Genomic DNA, 7,195 nt, shown 5'->3' on the forward strand with positions numbered 1-7,195 from the left:
GTGGCCATCTGAGTTGAGTCAGAAAGAACACATTATTTAAATGAATGAAATAGAAATATTCAGAAAAGTTTTACTTGTTATAGTTCAGTCTTGCAGATACTTCAGGTGATGATAACTTAATAGCGTCAAACTGCTCACATAGAGTATTTGAAGTTGTACTGCAATGAAATTAATCTGTGCAAGTCTCTTACCTTCTACCACCTTATTTTAGATAGGGATTTTTTGCAAGTGTCCTGATACCATAATAGTTTATAACTAAAGGTAAACAAAGTGTGCCTGGCAGGAGCAATAAACTAAAGACCAAATTAATAACCCAGGACCACTCATTATGTCAGGAAATTTGTTCATAAACTGTGACAGTGTCTGTCCCCTTGAATTGGCCCCATTAGCCATCTCTGGTTTATTAAAATAATGGAAACCTTCTCTAACAAGCGATCACCAAGAAAGTCCACTGCTGGGTAACCAGCTGTTTGAGGAACTAAAGAGAATAAAAAGAGGGTGAAAACAGATGGGATATATTTTGCATTTTCTACTCAGACATGAATATGTACACATATTATATTAGGCCATCTCTCCCACACATGTCCCTTTCTCCTTGGCACATTATGTTAACCATTCATCACTTCCATATATCAACTTCATCCAAGAATTATGTATGCTCTTTCTTTCTTAGACTTACCCCCTTCTTTACACTACTTTTTATTGAGCTCTTTGGTTAAAATGTGTTAATTTTTCATAAGACATTTTATAACTTATGCTGCATGGAAGATTTTTTTGTGTGAAGTGTGTTTGTTTGAAGCAGAATTTATATTGTGTGGTTAGCTAGTAGTCCTACTAGGCTTCAAGACTGGGAGGATTCTGGATCATTAACTGCACTTTAGATTGTCTGAATGTCAATCAGACTGAGTGTGAAAGCTTTTAAAATAATTTAAAAAATCTTATGCATAAGGAATATCTATTTTTGTTGAGCTGAAAAATAAAGAAAAAATAATAAAGAAAAAATCATAATTATACGTAGTCTCATCACCTAGAGATTATAGATTAATTACCCCTCTCCTCTCCACACACATACAGACACCGACACACACACATGCATGTATGTATGCATGCATTCATGTGTATATGTATGTGTCTATATGTATACATAGGTGCATATTTGGGATTATATGATAAACAATTTTTGCCACTTTTTCATGTTGTTACGATCAGATTTTTGTGCCCTTAATTATTCAAAAAATGTATTCTAATTGTATGCAGATACTCTAATTTATTTAAATAGTCCTCATTTTCTTGTTTTTGAACTTTTGATTCCAATTTTATCTGGCTATTTTAGTATAAAATAATATATAATATAATAGTAAATTGATGATACAATTGATTTTGTACCTTTGTTTTTCCTAGTTGTTTTTCTTTTGATTTCTAGAAGTCAAATGCTGAATGTAAGACCATAAACATTTATAAAACTCTTGATACATATTTCAGCTTGTCCTCTAAACAGATTCATCAATTTAAATTTCCACCAGCGATGTATGAGGAGATTTTTAATTTAAATGAAAAATGTAGTTGCTTAATAGGTGTCAGCATTAAACAACCTAAGAATTTTTTATATGAATCCCCTCCCCACTTTTGGCAATATAGATTTTTTTTTTAACATTAACTGCTTTTAATGAGTGGACATGGATCAAAAGTAAAAGAATGTGATAGAGGCTACCAAAGTACTTTTTATTTTTAAAATAATGGAATCATTAAAGATATATAAAATATCAACTATGAAAGGGTATTAGATATCATTTAAAACACTTTCTCCTTTACTCACAGTTTAGTCATTTATTAAGCATTTATTATATGTCATTCCTATAATCTTAAATCCAGTTGGGAAGATAAAAGAAGTGCATAATGAATTGTAATATATTCTACAAATATAAAGACAATGGACAAAGTGCAATGGAAATATATGCGAGTGGGGGAAATGTTTAACTTTTCTCTGAAGGATAGAACCAGAAAAACACGTGTGGAAGAGATAATTCCTAAGGAATGAATTTTTTTTTCAGGAGAGGGAAAAAAAGGGTTTCTGGGATGAAACAACATTAAATAGATATGAGGACATGAATTTATACAGCTTATTATTATACAGCTTACTCAAACAACACTGGTAGTGAGGAACATAGAAGGCAACATATGTAGTGTTAGTATCAAATTTTCAGTGTCATGTTAAGTTTAGTCTTATTCTCTAGCTACTGAAGATTTCTGAGCCGGGGACATGATTCTTTCTGTATCCGTATCTTCAAGTGAGAAGAGACTGGAGGCAAAATGGGTAACTATCAGTGTTGCCTAAATGAGATGATAAGGGCTTGAACCGTGTCAAGTGGTGGAAAGACTCCACATGAGGGGATGGGGTAAAAGCCATATCCCATCAACCAGTCCGTCAGCAAATACTGACTGAGTGCAATCTAGGTCCTGGAGATTCAGAGAAGAACAAGACAGGAAGTTCTCCCCTATGGAATTTTCTATTTTTTTAAAAAAAAGAATTGGTGCTATAAATAAGTAAATTAACAGAAAACTAGTGATGATGAACACTAGCTTAGGGTGCCATGAGGCTAGAGTGAAGGGGGTCTTCTCAGTCAGGATGACAGATAAGCTGCTGCATGGAGGTTGAGAGAAAAAGACAGCCATGTGAAGAGCCAGAGTTCCCTCACTCTCAGAGAGATGAAAAATGAGAAGGCCTGCAGGGAGAAACATTTTACAGAAGAAAAGATAAATAATTGGAAAGGCTATATAGGGGAGGGAATAATCATATCGACTTTAGAGTCAGATACTCATGACTACAAATCCAGGCTATTCAACTTACCCTATTAAGTCTCAGCTTCCCCTATAAAATGAGAAAAATAACGCAAACTTAAAAAAAAAATCACTGTAAAGATTATATATAGTAATATATGTAAAATTTAGCACGTTGACTTCAGATAGTAAAAATTCAACGGAAAGTAGTCACCATCATCATCATGAAGAAAGGGAAAATTTGAGCCCTTCAAGTTTTGTCTTCAGTGACTGAGAAATGAGCAGGGAAGCCCAGAATAGAAGCATGTTGGTGTATTCAGATAGTGAATCTGCTTTGAGAGGCTTGTTGGAAATCCAGGGGACACTTGGACCTAGAGGTAAGGAGAGAGGTCAGCATACAAAGCATGTGGGAATCACTGGTGTTGCCCAATAGAAATAAAAATAAAATACAAAATCAAGATAAGAAAACTGAGAATGTAGCACTTCATGAGGGTAATCTTTCTTTCTTTTTTTTTTTTTTAGAGAAATATCTAATAGTTTGAAAAAAATCTTTTAATAATTTGAAATCCATGTCCAGTTTGTATCCAGTGGCCCTGGTCAATCTTTATGGAAATATGCAGAATAAAAACAATCTCTATTTAAAATAATAGCTTTTTCAGATATTTGAAAAATGGTATGTTTGACTCCTCAGTCTTTATTTGGGAAAAATTGTCACAAATATTTCAATTTTTCCACAGATATTGGGACTTTTATGTCCTCTTGTCGATCTGATTGTATTTTAGATGAAATTTAGTTGCTCTTGCCCAGAACTAGCCCAATGTTCCAAATGTGATTTGACTACCTTGTTAGTTCTTACCTAACAAGTTCTATCATTTTCATCTGTTGGGGTCTTCATAGTTTTATTTTTCTCATCTCTCATATTAGTGATTGTCCCAACTTTATGTTATATATTAATACCAATTTGACAGATATGATTTCAAATCTTTATCCAAGTTGTGATCTATTCTTGCTAGACAGGTACCTTTGGCTTCTTTTTGCTGAAAGTTAGACTTTAAAGTGTTGCCAGAGACTGAGCATAAGAAACCAAAAGGAAATAAAAAAAAGAGATGGGATAAAGAGACTGTGGGAACTGTAAAATCTTGGGAGATATTTGGGCCACCTCTTTATTTCTCCTTAATGAGGATGATTATATTAACAATGATAGTGATGGTAATAATAATTGTAACAATAGGTTACTGATAACTAGTCTGAGAAGTGCTGAAACTCAGTTCTCACAAAAATCTTATGAGGAAGCATTATTATTATTTTCATCGTCTTTTTTTCAAATAAGGAAACTGAGCTTTAGAATAAATAATGTGCCCAGAGTCACACAAATAGAAAATGAATGAATCTGGGATTTGAGTCCAGGCAGTGTAATTCTAAGACAATATACTATACTGCTCTGTTTTGTGCTAATAGTTCTAACTTTTTAGCCTGTGTCACTTTCAATACCAGTTACCTTTCTTTTAAGGGATATTTTTTACAAGAAATGATCATGTTATTACTGGATACATGAGAGTGGTTAGAAAAGAAACCTGGGTTAGGATAGAGATTCAGGGCAGCTATCTTGGCTCACTTACCAGCTAAGTCCTTCTTCCTATATATATATGGATCTCACAGTGGACATGAGCAAAATTGAAAAAAATGCATGAACCTTCAGAATTCAAAACCTTTGACCTTGAACAGTCAAAGATTAAATATGTAACTACCAAGGAATTAATGTCTCCATTTTGGGAGAAAGGGAAAAAATTTAAATTAAAAAGACGTTTGCCTTACAAAATTCTCCTTAGTCCTCATGTTTATGTAGTAAGGTTCGGATGTCTGTGGCAAAATCTTCAGTACTTCCAATGGCCATCAAACTTGAACAGGGGATATAATCAGTTAACAAATATTCTATTTGATTGTATGAGTAGAGTCTAAGAAACGCTCGATATGTATTTGAAGATTTAGTGTTGAAATGGATCTATTGACATATTTAAATGAGTTACCCACAAAATTTAGAGGCAATTTTTGTAAAGAGAAATTGGAGAAACCAGAAACTTCTATTAATGCAGGTAATTCCATTTTGCTACATAAATAATTAAATGTATACATATCTTCTAAATGTCAGTACTTAAATTGGAGAGAATTTTCCAAGGTCTTTTCAGATTGATACCCTGTTTAGTTGAATAAAAAGAGAAGCAAGTGATGATCCAGTGCTTTTTTAAAAACTCTGCTGAACTGGAGAGACTTTGACATTTAAAATGCACATCTAAAAGCTTCTAGGTGGAATTTAAATAACTTCATTATTTTACCTTTTCCTTCAAACCACCCCAAATATCCTGACTATACTATGGACCAATCACTTGACCAATTTTCTGTATAATTAAAATCATATGCCTTCAAAACCACTAGTAGGGGGAATGCTTCTGAGACTCCTTCCTAGCCGTATCTTTTTTATACTTGTGTAACTTAAAAATGACCAGGCAGAAGTTTTTTCTTGTCTTTAAATTGCTTTGCCAAGTTTCAGCTTTGAGCACATTTTTATGACTGATTTATTAAACCTGGAAACTAGAAGTTTATAATAGAAATTCTCATAAAGCCTTAACTCCAGCATTGCTAGCAGGTACTCTAAAGAATGGGAACACTGATGGACCCTCTGCCGAGGCATTTCTAGAACACAACCTGAGAAATTTGGTCACGTGGTCATTTATTTATTTTTAGGTGAATACTCTTCAACCATTCTAGCAGAAAATTTTGTTCTGTTGACAAATAGGAAGCATGTAGTAGTCTGGCTATGAATCATACCTTCTGTTGTCATTATTAATTTTAAGGACACATTAAAAGAAGCTTCCTCCATAACATTGCACTCGGGGAAAAGAAAAAAAAAATGTGTGCTTATCTTTCAGGCTGACTGAGGAGATTTATTGCAAATAAAATGATTCCAAATTGACTAGGGAGATTTATTGGAAATGAAATTATTAGAAATCCCTGTTCCTTTTTAAGATATTTAGAATGTACCTAAGTGGAACATTTTTGCTTTAGTTTCAGAAATACAAACTTCTGGCATTGCTCATCATTAGAATTTTTCCCTGCAGGCTTTGGCTTTATTAGCAGCTTAAGAGTATATTTAGCACTGTCATATGTGAAATCTCTTCACTCTGTTAAACTAATATGGGATAAAATGTCTTTTTTTACAGTGTTACTCATTCATTATATAAAAATGAAAGCAACCACTTCAGTGTGGATCCAGAGCTACTATTTTTATGACAAAGGAGAGGTGACAATACATATCCCGTAGGCACAATGAGAGTATTATATAAGAGTCATTAGTATAATTGATATCCATAGAAAGAGTGTTTTATCCAACATGATTAAAATGCGCAATACATTATGTAGGTTCCAGCGTTCCAGCTGCTATGTTGTAATCTTTCCTTTGATAGATATCTAGTGAAAAATAAAATTATCCTCGTTAAAAGGATAATCTTCTACTACTTAAGGCTGTGAGAATGTGAGACAGTTGCATGCCAAGTGCTTCAACCATTTACATGTGATTTTCGCCTGTGTGTTGTGTTTTGTTTTGGATTTCTCAACCATGGAGAGACAGGAGAAAAGGTCTCTTTAAGGAAAGGCATCTTTCCCAATGAGCTAGGAAAAGCCTGAGTTATAATTCTTTGCCTTTGTTTTAAATTCCTCTTTTTAGGTCCACCTTAAATGCATACAGTAGTGAGACCCATCAGTAAAAGAAATCACAGAGCCTAAAATTTTAAATTGGCTTCAAGTTGAGAATAATGTCTTAAAGGCAAATGAATCAAATAATTATTTTAAAAGAGTATCTCTGCACACAATATACACATTGACTGATTCATTCATTTTAAAGGTATTTATTGATTACCTACTTTGTACTAAGTGCTTAGTCAGGTGCTGGGGACCCATAGAACTTCTTGTCCATGAATTTCATTTTAAATAGTGAATCAGGAGGGAAAAACAGGTGGATATCAAATAAGCCTGGTTTCCCGTCCTTAGTCCGCAGAAGCATGCATTATTGAGTCATAGAGCTAGAACAACAGATTACATTATGTTGATATAATGATCATCTCAAAGAAGTAAAAGCAGAGTGTATACACCACTAGCTCAACACTTATAATAGAATCTCTGAGTTACTGTCATTTTTTCCTTTTTGCATATATTGGTGATAATAGCAATACTAAAAACTGAGAAAAAGGTTGCATGCTAAGGCTCCTGGGAGATATCCAGGAAAGGGAAGTCAGTGACAAAAGACGCAGTATGTCTACTTCTTAACTAAGTAAGTGCCTTATCTGCCAGAGCAAAGAGGTCTGTTGCAAGCTGCCCTGGTAATTAGAAGTCCTTCTTTCTTCTCTTCAATGGACCTCCAATA

The sequence above is a fragment of the Dama dama genome, chromosome 20 (assembly GCF_033118175.1).
Source record: "Dama dama isolate Ldn47 chromosome 20, ASM3311817v1, whole genome shotgun sequence".
Taxonomy (NCBI): Eukaryota; Metazoa; Chordata; class Mammalia; order Artiodactyla; family Cervidae; genus Dama; species Dama dama.